This window comes from Pleurodeles waltl, chromosome 1_1 (genome assembly GCF_031143425.1).
Source record: "Pleurodeles waltl isolate 20211129_DDA chromosome 1_1, aPleWal1.hap1.20221129, whole genome shotgun sequence".
Classification (NCBI taxonomy): Eukaryota; Metazoa; Chordata; class Amphibia; order Caudata; family Salamandridae; genus Pleurodeles; species Pleurodeles waltl.
Genome location: NC_090436.1, coordinates 448437857 through 448453435, shown reverse-complemented (window position 1 = coordinate 448453435; position 15579 = coordinate 448437857). Strand labels below are relative to the sequence as shown.

Here is a 15579-nt window from a genome sequence, read left to right as displayed (position 1 = left end):
GAGCAACGTGTGTGAAGCATATTGGAGCAGCCTTAGAGTCGACCTGCATTGTGTGTGCAGTATATATATTATCTAGTAGCAGTCGCCACCAGGTAGTTATAGTTAGGACCTAGTTTCTATAGAAAAAGTGTTTTTTACTTGCCTATTTCTTTGGCACCATTTGTCAAATCTTCACTAAATCTTCCTAAACAATTCACCAGTCATGTCAGCTGCTGTCTGGAATGTTATGTGGTGATCAGTCTAGGGGGCGGGGGTGGGGAGGGGGTTGCTGAGCAAATGGGGGATCCCAAAACACTTTTTCTCCATTCATTTTTCTATAGGGATTTTGAACAGCGATAGCGCCGAAACTACTGGACGGAATTACACCAAATTATGCAGAAAAGTAGGTCCTGGTCCAGAAAACAACCTTTTTTGCGATTTGGTGTAAATCAGTTCAGTGGTTTTCTTATAATTAACTGAAAAACACATTTGTGTGTGTGTATATATATATATATATATAAATATATATATATGCGGATCTGTTCTGAGCGGAACTTCGCAAATCCGCCCTGTGAATGGATGGCCGCAAGCTGCTCAGAAAGTTGCAGCTGCCATTTAATCGACTGGCAATGGTCCTGGGTGATTGATTTGCACTGACAAATTAATAGAAGATGTCTAAGTAGTGGTACTCTGACCCCATGGGGATAATGAATCTGTTTGTGAGGGACCCATTATGAGTTTAAAAAAGTTAAAACTCCTTTTTTTATTGATGTTTGTGGAGTTCTGACTCCGTCACGATGCTTAGCGCGGTCCCCTATGTAACATCACGCCGGGGTCGCAAATCCAGCTGATAAAGAAAAATATATATATATATTCACATACTCATTGTTATACACACGGTCAGACCCACTCAGGCATTCACCCACTCATAGACCCAATCTGACCATCATAAACCCAATTACAAACCCATTTAGACACTCACATATCCACTCACACACCCAGTCACGCACTCTTGCACCCACTCACAGACCCACTGACACTTATACAGCCACTTAGATTCTTATGCACCCACTCACAGAGTCACTTAGACCCTCAACCACCCACTCGCAGACCGAGTAAGACTAATACACCCACTCACAGACCCACTCAGACACTTACATACCCACTCACAGACCCACTCTGACCATCATACACCCACTCACAGACCCACTGAGACAGTCAAGCACCCACTAACAATCCCACTCACAAACCAACTCAGGCATTCACACTCACTCAGAAATGCACTCACTCACACACCCACTCACAGACCCACCCAGGCACTCAGATACCCAGTCACAGACCCAGACACATACTCATACACCCACTCACGGACCCACTGACAGTAATACACCCACTCATAGACCCACTTAGACTCTCATGCCCCCGCTCACAGACCGACTCAGACCCACAAGCACCCACTCGCAGATCCGGTGTCACTCATACACCTACTCAAAGAACCACTCAGACACTCACACACCCACACACACACACACTCAGACACGCACTCACAGACCTACTCAGATACCCAGACACAGAGCCAGAGACACACTCATGCACCCATTCACAGACCCACTGACAGATATACACCCACTAACAGACCCAGTGACACTCAAACAGCCACTCACAGACCCACTAAGGCACTCACACACCCACTCACACACCCACTGAGACACTCTCACACACATTCACACACACACTCACACACCCATTCACACACTCATGTACCCACTCACAAACCCACAGACACTTATACACCCACTTAGAGATCCACTGAGACCCCCCATTCACCCACTCACAGACCCAGTGACACTCATACACCCACTCACAGATGCACTCAAATACTCACACAACCACTCACCTCACAGACCCACTTAGACCCTCACACACCCACTCACAGACCTGCTGAAACTCCCCTGCCCCGCTCACAGACCCACTCAGACCCTCAAGCACCCACTCGCAGATCCGGTGGCACTCATACACCCACTCACAGACCCACTTAGACACTCACAGACCCACTCAGAAACTCAGACACACACTCACAGACCTACTCAGATACCCAGACACAGACCCAGGCACAAACTCATGCACCCATTCACAGACCCACTTAGACAATCACACCCACTCACGGACCTGCTGTAACTCCCCTGCCCCGCTCACAGACCCACTCAGACCCTCAAGCACCCACTCGCAGATCCGGTGGCACTCATACACCCACTCACATACCCACTCAGACACTCACACACCCACTCAGAGACACACTCAGAAACTCAGACACACACTCACAGACCTACTCAGATACCCAGGCACAGACCCAGGCAGACACTCATGCACCCATTCACAGACCCACTGACAGTTATACACCCACTAACAGACCCACTCAGACTCTTATGCACCCACTCACAGACCCGATGACATTCAAACAGCCACTCACAGACCCACTAAGGCACTCTCACACACATTCACACACCCATTCACACAATCATGTACCCACTCACAGACCCACTGACACTCGTACACCCACTTAGAGATCCACTGAGACCTTCGTGCCCCCACTCACAGACCCAGTGACACTTATACACCCACTTACAGATGCACTCAGATACTCACACAACCACTTACAGACCCCCTTAGACATTCACACACCCACTCACAGACCCACTGAGACACTCAGATACCCACTCACCGACACAGTCACACACTCATGCACTTTCCCACTCGCGCATCCATTAATATACCCAATTATACTTCCACTGAGGTATTGAGAAATGTACTGCTACGTGGAGAGTGGAAATAAAACATATGAAAAATAAGTTAGGTGTTGTGCATTGAATTTGTGCTTTTGACTTGCAAATCCGCAAAGGAGTCGCGACTCCTTTTTGTTTAAAAAAATCACATTTGCTTTAAAATTTAAATTAAGCTTTGGATACAGGGTGGCAGCTCTAAGAAGAGCCTTTGTGTTTGTGTGTATATGATTAGTACATATAAAAGTGGTTGCAGAGTTTTATGTTGCTCAGAAACACTGTGTTGCCCTCATCTGTGAAGTGAACACAATCTTTTCTATATATCCCATCCATGTCAAAGTGCAGGTTATTATTGTAGCTTGAGCCCATGTTATGGTCTCTGAGGAATTCTGGAATACGTTTCCTGGCTTTGTTTATATGTGGACAGAATTCAGTTGACCACTTCCATTTCTGCCTCTTGCATATATTAGAGAACACAAAGGCAGTGAGAGGGAAAGGTGCATTAACTGAACAAAGGTATCCTTCATTAGGAATTCCAGTCTTACCCAGTCAGTGTGCCCAAGTCATTACCACCACAGTGCACAATCATGAGGTGACAGGGTTGGCAATCACTAATACATTCGACCAATGGAAGCAATTGTTGCCACTTTAAAGCTCTTTGGCTAACCCAAGAAATATCCATATTAGGCAAACCCAGGTCCCTGTTAATGCCACTCTTTCTAGCATATTCACTAGCCCAATAAACATAGCTGTGACCTACAATCCACACTCTGAACATTTTGAAAGGAAGGAGCAGTAACACACAGTAGAAGGCTCCAGCTGAATGATGGAGTTTTCTAAATGTCAGGTGTTTAAAATGGAGGGAGAAAAATATTTTTTTTAAAAGGGTAATTTTGATTGGATTTTGTGTATAGATTGGTAGATAAAAATAGGTTGTGGTGTAAAATATTGTTAGTCATTTAGTGATTGGTTCTTATTTCTCCAAAATTAAGTAAAGCCATTCTGGATATGCTAGCATTCTGTAATAGTCAACCACACCTGCTACAGCAGACATTGAAGCTAGTATGCTGGTAAACAAAAATGCAATTAACTTTTGAACTACTGTTACAGTACAGTGTTCTAAGGATGGTTGCTATGGCGTGGCAGTTGAGGTGAAAGAATGTGGGGGAAGGTGAACTTTTAAAAGACACATGCATTTTATAAAATAAGAGCTGTTTCCTTATACAAATAAATATAATGAATATTGTTTTCAATTCAGTGACATCACAGGATGTAAAATGTTGTAGAAATTGTTGAAAAAAATAATGGGAAATATATTTTTAACTCCCCAACTTGATTCGCAGGATATCACAGGATGTAAAATGTTGAAGAAATGGTTGAAAAAAATAATGGAATATATATTTTCAACCCCCCGACTTGAGTCACAACTCTGTCGCGAAGTTACACAGGGTGACCGCACTGGGCTCCACGACAGAGTTGCGACTCCAAGAGCACACAGGACCAGATTGGGCTTCTTACCGAAAAAGACAAGAAAGGGTTAACAGCCACTAACCAATCAGATGTGGCACAACATAAATAAAAGATGAAACACAGTTTGTGATTAGATAATTAGGAGGGCATCATTGAGAGCAAACCTGAACAGTTTGCCATTACTGGTTGTTTTCTTATGCTGAGATTTCATTGTTATAAAAAAAAGTAGAAGGTATATTCTGACAGCTTTTTATCTATCACGAAAGCTATTAACAGGTGTGTGAATTACAGCATTAGTTTTAAACCAAGCTGTGTTTGTAAATAAAAGTGATTAAAGTGTATATGATGTACATGGAACTATTTTAAGTCAGGTATAGACAGAGAGGCTTTGATAATTTTGTTTATATATGTAGCAATGTATGTATAATTTTATAGAATGAATAAAAGTACAAGATTTACAACCATGCTTTTAATATAGTACTATAGATGTTTTTGTGCATGCTTGAACTTGCAAGTTGATTTGGCATTTGAAAACACTTAGAAAGACTTATAGTTCCTTTTTTCCTACAGAGAGGTTATGTCTGAGCTAGGAAGGAAGGATGGTATGTGCTTATAATGAAAGACATATAGGGCTCATTTGCAAGGCCTATGATGCAAAGCAGTATAGCAAGTGCTTTGTAGTGTTACCCTGCCCAACTTTAACATGTGAGAAATGTACTGTATGTACAAATCAGACTAAATATCTGAACTGTATCTTTGCAACGATGAATACATTTCTGGATAGTGCTAAAGCAGACGGCTTTCAACATGGTGCATGGCTGCCTGTGATGTGGTGATGAATGTTTTTGTGCAAGAAATGATACCATCCTAGACAAAAGCAATCATGAGAGGAGTTCTCCTATTTATTTGTGTGCTGCAGAATGGAGCTGAGATGGAAAGAAGAAAAAATGGGGTCAATTAAAGAAAAATAACAAAATAGATTAAATAAAGATGGTGTAGGAATGTGATGAATTCGTAGATTTCTAAAGCTGGGAATAAATGATATTTATGTGGCTTCAACATAATAGGAGTCTGATGGATTCAATAAAACACTATGGCCCTCATTATGACTTTGGCGGTCTCTGAGCGAGACCGCCAAAGCCACAGGCACCAGAAGACCACCAGTGTTGGCGGTCTTCCACGTGCCATACAATGGGTACTGCCGGATTTCCGCCACACTATGGGCGGATATCCGGCACTAGCCATGCTGGTAGGTGGTGGCGCACTAGCGGTGCTACCACCTGCACCGACCCACCAGAAGTACGCCACCAGCCATATTAAGACCATTAATATGGCCTGGCGATGTCCTACTGGCGGGGCGCTGCCGGCGGTGGGAGCGGCCCTTCCCTGCCGGATGACCTCCTTGCTGGACAACGTAAATAGGGTGTCCAACAGGGGAGGGGAGTGTAAGAGTGGGGGGTGTTGTGTGTGCGTGTCTGAGTGTGTGGTGCCTGCATGTGTGTAGGCATGTGTGTGCGTGTGTGAATGCAACCTTGAGTGTTGTGGTGTTTGCATGTGTGTAAGCATGTGTATGTGCGGTTGTGAATGTGTCTATGAGTGTTGTGGTGTATGGGTGGTTGTATGCTTGTGAGTGAATGTGTATATGGATGAGTGTGAGTGGATACGTGTCTGGAAGTGTAGGTGAGTGGGTGTATGTGTGGTGTATGTGAATGTCTGTGTGTATGTATGCGGGGAGGGGGCGCTATATGAGAAGTCGGTTGGGAGGTGCTGTGACTGTAGGGGGATTGGGGGAGTTAGGTACTTGCTGGGGGTGGAGCCGTCTACTAGTGACAGGGAAGGAATTCCCTGTCACCTGTAGCCCTACCATCATGGTTTTTGTGGCGTTGCTACCGCCACGGAAACCATAGCAGTGGACCGGCTCCTAATACCGCCGGCGGTCCTCTGTGGACTGCCGGGTCGAAGATGAACATCTCCTGCCAGACGGTTCATACCACCATGCCGGTATGGTGGAGATGTAGGGGGTTGGCTGAGACCAACCCACCACACTCATAATGTGGTGGTCCTCACCGCCAGCCTATTGGCAGTGTGACTGCCACATTGGGGCATAATGACCACCTATGTATAGCATTATGTACACAGTAGCACATATATAAAACAAACTTATAAATACACTGATAGACCTGCTTAGACTCTAATCCATACAGTAAAACAAGCATACATATATTTATATATGCAATTAAACTCCCTGGCATAGATTGATGAATATGCTAACACACCCAGTGTCACAGTTATGTATAGACTAATATACCTAGAGAAACACTAATGTAGGTGAGAAGATACCCAAGCATATATTGATACACACTATACAGCAGTGAAGCAGACGTTCATTCATAAACTGAAACAATGATTCAGACAGTCATATATAATAACAGAGAGAGGCGCATTGTTATTTAAACACAAAACTAAGGGCCTGATTACGACCTAGGCGGATGGGGTACTCCATCACAAACATGACAGATATCCCCTCCTCCGTATTACAAGTTTTGTTATATTGTAAAGTTAGAAAGCATTCAAATTTACATGGACATTTATTAGCATGCTTATCCAAGAAAGTGTGCCAAAACACTTTTCATCACTTTAGGATGTTGTCGGTTCACCATTCAAAAATATAAAGTTTAGTTGGGAGACTTTGCTTTGTGAAGCTTCCAGCTTTATGTTTAGGAGAGATGGATAGAGTACTTTTGCATGTTACCATACAAGAAGTAGAAAAAGTTTGTGAGGATGTGCAGTTTCAGTTCTTTGGTCAAGAAGAAGAATCTAGGAAGAATTATGAATTGGTAGGTACAGTTATTGAAGAAGAGAGTGCAGGTATTCCTACTGAGAATTTTGCACAAGAGATTATAAAGTTTAATACAACTTGTTCTGAAAAGTCAAACTATGCTTGCATTTGCTACAGACACACTCACTAAAAAAGTCAAACACAAAATGTAGACTTGTTTCCTAAAACTGAAGGGGAAAACAAAGAAAAGTGGCAAGAATTTGCTGTTTATTTATTTGCAGAGAAGTGTTTTGACTTGTCCACTCTGCAAGTTATATGTAAGTACTGCTATGATAAGTTAAAGGATGAGAAAACACCACCTAGAGCAGTGTATAACAGGTTAGGACTTGTGACTATTCCAGAACAATTACAAGACTTAAATGGATATGAATCTATCCTTCTACAAACTATTCATCCATTTCAAGAGATTTTATGATTGGAACCAAAAATGGGTAAATTGCATCTAACAGGGTTATTGAAAGGCCTTAAAGGAAGAGTAGTGTATTTGCCATTACAGTAACAAATTGGAACTGTAGGAATAGAGAAAGACAATGAAGATCCACTTATTGTTCTGGTAAATGGTGTACCGACTAAGGATAAAACAATTTGGCAAGATTGGTTGATGTTAATAAAGTTGAACAAGCAACATTATACCTGGTACAAAATAATGTTTATTACAAAAATGTTAATGTTGAGACTGATGTTCCAAATGTTGATGATGATGACAGTTCGGTACCAAGTGGATAAATAGAAAAAGTAGATCCATCCCGGTCAGAAAAAATGTGTGAGCACTACAGTTTCAATTCATTACATTCTAAAGAAGTCATTGTTGAAGCTAACAACCTTTTCCAATGAAGCAAGCGAAAGGAGCTCAAATGAGTGAGTGGGAAAACAGTTTAGAGGCACGCTGTTTCCCCCACTTGTTTCCCACAGGATTAGGAGGTTGGTATGGTGACCGGCCCATACAAATACCAGCAGCTGAATATGATCAACATGATTGTATTCAGAGTACCCAAGATTCAGACTTTGTATCCCATACATATTTCACCTTCTATTTGAGAGTAACTTGTCTGGACTTTCGTATGCAGTGAATCACATTTTAAAAACAGCAGTTAATCTTCAAAATATGTTTGCTCGGATTTTGTTGACAAAGTGCAAGAAAAGGATGAAAACTTAGAATATAACTTCATTAATTTATTGGTGTGCCATCGCTGCAACAACGAATACTGGTTCTGTTGTCATGGAGAACTGAAGTGTATGTTGAGAAAACTAGGACCACTAACCTGGTTTTTGACATTGAGTTGCACAGAGTATGCGTGGGATGATCTTATTGAATTCTTGAGGGAAGCAAACTATAATCTAAAAGATATCAATTTGAAGACAGCTGGAGATTTGTGCTCATTAGATCCTGCTAATGTTTGTAGATATTTCAACCGCAGGTTCCAAGCTATGCTTGCTTTTATCTGCAACAAGAGCAATCCTCCTCTTGTGGAAGTAAGTGATTTCTTTTGGAGGAAAGAGTACCAGGCAAGAGGTGCTCCTCACATTCACATGCTACAATGGATAAAAAACGCACTCAAATTTGGAGCAGAAAGTGATGAGTCTTTTATACAACAGTATGTCGTGCCATTTCAAAACAGAGTAGTGACAAACATCTCAGAGAACAAGTTTTGCGTTTAAAGAAAACATAGATATGGGAGGTACTGTCATCGTACGTACAGGTCCAAAGACATTTTTTATACAAACACTAACAGGGCCATCACCAAAGAACGCAGACAACTTAAAAAGAGGTGAAGATTCCAAATATATTAATGACTACAATCCTGTGATTTTAAAAACATGGAATGATATGATGGACATTCAAATTGTTGCTGATAACTCCATTGCTGTGGCTCTGTATGTCACATTGTACATCACAAAATCTGAAAAAACTGAAATGTAGGAGATGTCGGAGGAGATTTCTGTAGAGAAGACACTTAGCAAGAAATTGTATTCTTTCAGCTTGCACATTCTTTCCGATAGGGAAATGGGTTCCCATGAAGCCTGTGACAGATTGAGTTTGGCAAGTTAGTTATCAAAATCAAAAGGAATAGTCTGGGTAGGTTTTGGTCTGTCTACTACAAGAATCGGAGTATTGAACTATTTCCTTTGAAATTCAGTACCTGGCAGAGCTTGACCCAGAAAGTATGGATACTGTAAAATCAAATATGTGGATACATACTCTCTAAGAAGAAGCCCACAACTAGAAGACAAATGCCTTTATGAAATTCTTCAAAGCTACAGCTATAGAAGTAATGTAAGTGAAAACATATAAGAAAGAAAATATGCAGTACGTGCATGTGATGGATGCTTAGCGAAACATGAAAAACAAAATTTAATTAGTTATTGAAAACGTGGCTGTAAACTCCTGCGAGAATTTTAAATTCTTATTTCATGTAGTAACAGCACCTACTGGATTAGCTGTACACAATATCAAGGGAATAACATTACATAGACTACCTATACTACCTGTAGAACATGACAATAAACTGGAATACCAGAAGTTCATCATCATCAAAGAACTTTATTTCGGCCACAAGGGCCATAAAGGCACATAGCAACAACAGAATAAATACACAATAAATATATAAACTATATACAGTACATATTAAAAGAATAAAACCTAAGTGCTTTTCCAGAGCATTTTTGATACATAGTTACTAAAACCATCATACAGATAAAAATTTAGCTCTAAGAATCCAACTTGCCCCAGGCAACTTTGCAACAGCAATTACCAAAGTCGAACGAGTGTCTGATCTAAGAATTTGAAGGGCAGCATGGGACCTACGGACTCCCAGCAATCTACAGGCAGGGGCCAGCCATTTTCTGCGAGAGGCAGCACAGGCAGGGCAAACAAATAAAACATGAGGAAGATTCTCAATATGTGCTTTACAAACTGGACAAGTAATTGTCCCCTGAGGTGACCAATGGTTGGTAAATGATCTTAATGGCAAGGATCCTACACGAAACTGGCAGTACAATTTCCTTTCTTTAGGCACCAAGATTATATCCCGGAAAGCCTTGTATTTGCAGATATCTTTTAGGTCAGCAAAATCACGACAGTGTAGAGTGAAGTGCTACTTCCAGTCCTCAGAGACTACCATCTTCCAATACTGTTTTTTGAGGTCGAGTTTCAACGGAAAGGAGGCAGTAGTTGGAGAATCCCAGAGTTCCCTGAGCCCAGGCGAATAAAGTAACACTTTGATATGTCTGAGCCAAGAAATACTAAGAGAGCGATCAGTTTCTAAAATGACCTGCAGGGCTGCAGTAAAGGAGGCAAGCTCTGGGGTAGTCCAAAGACGCCACCAATACAAGAGAGGACATAGGCGAGCCTTGTAGCCTATTCTCGTCATGCCTAGGTCCTTAAAGAGAGGAAACAGAGGAGTGCTTGATGGGAGAGAAAGAAGATTTCTTAAAAATTCTTTTCAGAAATTGATAGTTCTTGAGCTTTGGCATAGCCCCATAGTTCGGCACCATAAAGAGCTGAGCTCACAATTTTAGCTTCGTAAATCTGGACTGCAGGACGTATTGGCTTAGTGTATGAAAGATAAAAATCCTCAATTAAAACCCCCGTAGTGTGCTTTAGTTTTAACACCTGCTTTGCAATATGTGACTTCCAAGACATTTTCTCTGTTAACATTAAGCCCAGGTAACTAAATGTGTTCACCTTTTCAAGTGGAGTACCTTTGAGCATAAACTTTCCTTTGAAGGATCTATGAGGATTGAACATCATTAATGTGGTTTTGGAAGTGTTGATTTCCAGACCCCGTGCTGAACAAAATTCCTCAAAGTATGTAAGGAGTTTTCATAATCCGCTTGGGGTTTTAGATATCAAAAGTGTATCATCTGCAAATATCAGGACCGTAATTTTGTGTGTGTCTAATGATGGTGCATCAGCCTCCACTCTGAGTGAAGAGGAAACAATATCATTGATACATAAAGAAAGAAAGTGGGAGCAAGGACACACCCTTGATGTACTCCCCTTGACACTTGGATTCTGACAATTAGCTGCCCCTTGTCACCCCACCTAACACACGCATAATTATCCTCATGAAGCCGTATTAATAATGCAAGAATATGCTCAGGAATTGCCATCACAGAAAGAACTTCCCACAGCTTATTACGAGGCACTAAATCAAACGCGGATTCCAAGTCCACAAAGGCAACATACAAATTCCCTTTGACAATAAAAACTGTTTTCCACTATAAAAGAAAAAACCTGAAGGCTTGTTCAATAGTGGAAATTTTCCTATGAAAGCCAGCCACATTCAGTCATCCAATCTTGGATCTTGCCCAGAAGGCAGTGACAAAACACTTTCTGCACACAGTCTAATAGGCTATTTGGCCTATAATTACAACAGAGGGGCTCTATCACCCTTTTTAAAAATTGGGACTACAATAGCACCCTTCCATGATTAAGGGATTGGTGCCCCAGTCACTATTGCATTTGATATGATAGTAATATATCTTGACCGTACTTCAGTGTCAGAAATAGGTCTGCCGGGACACCATCAGGGCCAGACGCCCTCCTACACTTTAGAGTACCCAATGAATGAACTATATCCGCGAGGGAAAACAATTGCATTGTTGGAGGGCTAGGGATTGGGATAATAATTGAACAAGAGTCCTTATGTTCCGAAACCATACTACAATGATCAGGAGAGTAAAGTCTGCTAAAATGATCTACCCACTCCATTGGAGCAATATTTGTTGTAATATTCAATGCGCTATTTTCAGGGCCGCGTGCCACCAGGGACCAAAATTCACTACAGTTCCTCTCACGTGAAGCATCATTAAGTGCAGCCCACCATTTGTCATCTTGCTCACGCTTGGCTTTACAAACAGCTGATTTATATGACTTCTTAGCTGTACGATTGGCATCTACATCCTTAGATTTAATAGCTTGGATTAAGTGCTTGTTCGATGACTGACATTCTGTATTAAACCAACGATGTCTACTCTTAGACCTCCCACCACCAGAAACTATATCTACTTGTAAAATGGACCGTAATACCCTCAAAGCATGAGCTTTGAATTAAACGTATTTCATCATTGGGAATTGCGGAGCCCGCCTCTAAACACATCAATGAGGTCTTCAGAACATCATTAGCAGCACTAATAATATCTGGTCGGGCCAAAACCTTGTTCCACTGCAGGTGGCGTTTGTCTTTAGCCAAACCAGTTCCCACGGGTGATACAGCTGGGGTATTGATAAACATTTGATTGCACAGAGCAGACATATGGACTGAGAGTGGGTTATGATCGCTCTCAGTTCTCTCAGTAACCGTCCTATTGATGACTAGGGGCCACAATCTTATGTCAATTATGCAATAATCAATTCTGCTAGTGTGGTTGACCTTGTTATAAGTATGGCAACCCTTTGTATCAGATTTAGTCCTACCATTGAGTGCTCTGAGCCCAAATTCAATAGTCAAAGATATGCGTGAATGGCAACTTGCGACCACCTTTTGATGGGCGGAATGTCCAAGGCGGGAACAGACCATAACCAATCTTCCTCCTGAGTAAACTCAAGATTATCCCAATCAAGAGGTTCAAACATGACATTGAAATCACCTGCCACAATGATTTTATAATGCTGGGGACATTTCCGCAGAAATGTCTCTAGGACACAAAGGGTTTCTGAAGCCCGACCCCCACTGACACCTCTAATATAGATGTTAAAAATTATCACAATTACGTTTACCCCAAATGATAACCGAAGACTTAATAGGTCAGGGGAATTGATGGGTAGCTGAGATATGCAACAATTTAATGACGTTCTGGCACAACTTGTTAAACCAGCAGATGACCTACCCCTGGTACCGGGAAGAGCAGGAATATAAACATTTAAATAACCAGACCGAAAAAGTGGATCAATCGACCATGTCTCCTGGAAAAGACGTAGGTCATGTTCCTCAATAAAAGAAGTAAAGGTTGGAAGGGGGAGGACAGATCTCAAACCTGCTGCGTTCCAGGAAACATATCGCACCCCAACGCTTTGGGGAGGTGCCCTAACCACAGATGTGATATTTGCCGGAGTGGCTTCCTGATTTTGATTTGGCAGATAAAATTGGTGAGGGAGGGGTGCAGTACTATCACAATTGGCCAGTAGGTCCTGGGTTAACTGGTGGAATCTATCTACGGGACCTGACCTGACCATAGATGTAATGTTCTCACAATTAGCTGCCTGATTCTGAATTGACAGATAAGGTTTATGACGGGCTGGAACCAGTTCGCCTGCACATGGCCCTCGCTTGTGCTGACGCTGCCTCTTGTGATCCCGGGCTTCCCGGCCTCCTGGTGGGACGGTCGGCAGTGGCGGGACGCCGGGAGGTCAAAAGCGCCGATGTCAGAACATACGGCATTCAGAGGTTGTGAGGAGGAAGCTGGAGATCAGACAGAAGACGAGAAAGGCCCACCGGAGGAGGAAATCGGCGAGAGAGAGGCGGACGAGGAAGAAGGAGAGCGGAGCCCGAACAGAACCTGGAGACGGCGAAACCAGTATTCCGCTCAAGGAGAAGACGTTTGACGGGATCACCTGCAACAGGCGACCGGGAGGACGGAACGCTGCATCCTGCCACGCTTCTGGAGAAGCATGGCAGTTCAGGTGCGTGGGACCACGTCCCTGAACGAGAGTGAGAGAGAGAGAGGAAGGGGGGGAGAATAAAAGGGCACGGGCACTGAGAGGGGTGTGTGGAGGGGGGGAGAGGAAAAGCACTTACAACTGGCCACAATAGAGCACAGTATCCAGAGTAGTCCACCCAAGGCACTGCGCACAGGTTCGTATGGGCACAGAACAGGAGCAAAGAGACAAGAAGCACAAGAACTAGACCAAGAGGAAACAGAAAGAGGAAAGCGCATAGTAAAACGAAAACCAGTCAGACAAATAAGACCCTGAGAGGGAAAGAGAGACAGGAAAAGAAAATAAGTAAACCATAAGGAGACAAAATAGATAAAATTACCCTGATCACTTACCGCTATTATTCTCTTCTCTCCACATGCGCTTCCCGGGGAAACCTGTGAGACAAGGAGACAGAAAGAGAAGAGTGAAGAACAAACCTCAAGAACATCCAAGCACCCTATCCACAGCCCCCGAAGAAAGACGTATACGTACCTGATCAGTATCCCACCAAACTCAAAAAAAATTAAACCTTTTGCATACCAAAACCCTGTCCTGACTGATTCCTCCGCACCAATACGGTTACAAGGTTGATCGGCCAAAGAGAGTGCAATAATATCACAATTGAGCGATTGGTCTTGAGTAAACTGATGGAGTCTGTCAAAAAGAGGAGCGTGAGTGCTTGTGGCATCAATGTTAGAAGAAGCAACCAGACCAGTGACAATTATTTCATGTGAGTCAGAGGGTAAATCAACTAGGGTTTCAGATGGTATTCCAAGTCAATCGTTCTCATTAAGAAAAGATGGGTTACCTGCTGAATGGTGGGTAAGCCAGGCCCCATGATACGAGGAGAACCTAGGGTATTTGAACTGAATACAAGATTGTTCAGGGGCACTTGTCCTCGCTTCTAGGGCCACCAAATTATCCACCATGCTCCCGTCCCTAAGTGTCAATTTTATCATATTATTGCGTGTATCTAGATCAGGCATTCTAACTGCTTCAATTATATCCTCACGTATTACAGAATAGCAACCTCTCACATAGCGAATCAATGGATCGCCTTGTTTCTAACAGAATCTCCCCCTTCTCTTTGGGCCAATGGATGTAATTTAGGGACGTTGACCATTAGAACAGTGTTATTAAATTGGGTCCGGTCAATAACAGACGGTACAACGCAATTTGGGACATTGTCATTCATAGGTTTAGAAATTTGACAGCAGAACCTTGATTCCTTGACCACCGCTAAGCTGATATGTGTGGAAGGCTGATAAGAGTTCCCAGTCCTGTTACCTACTGGAGGTTGGCCAGGTGTTAAGCCAACGGCAACAGGACAGGAAACACAAATATGACTATTATTACAACTAGTCACAGGCAATGTGGGCAACTTCACCAGGGGGCTCGCGGGATTAAATTTGGGACTACAAACACAATCCATCATGGCCGTGGCATCTGAAGAAATTAACTGTTTGACTATTGAGGTTAAAGAATTTACCATAGATTTAAGCTCTGACACCTCACTCTTTAGGTCTTGTATACATGAGATGTACTGAGCATTGGACCGATCTGAGTTCACGTTTGTGTCGACTGTCCCACCCACCATACTACTTAAGTCAGGATCGTCGTATGGGTCTGAAATATTGTTTAGGGGGCTGAAGCTGTTGGTACATTGAAGAGCGTCACTAACAGCGAGTGATGGCTCATTCACTGATATTAAGGGAACATGGGTGATAACATTTCTGCCCTCCCTGTAGTAGCTAAAACCTGTGGCCCACATTTTTTAACTGTATCTGGGATTTTCTTATGACACACCCCGTTCCTAACTTGGGAGTGCTTGCACATGGTATCATTGGAGACGCTATCTGGGGAAGAGGTTA

At 42.7% G+C, this 15579-nt stretch overlaps 1 protein-coding gene across 1 annotated transcript in view; it reads right to left on the bottom strand.

Annotated features, from left to right (window-relative positions):
• The window catches only part of ATG10 (autophagy related 10), a 718554-nt gene that overhangs the window by 669747 nt on the left and 33228 nt on the right, over positions 1-15579 (bottom strand). The window contains exon 2 of the mRNA XM_069224673.1: positions 14062-14103. The gene's annotated coding sequence lies outside the window, so the exon portion shown is untranslated. The remainder of the gene's footprint in view (positions 1-14061; positions 14104-15579) is intronic.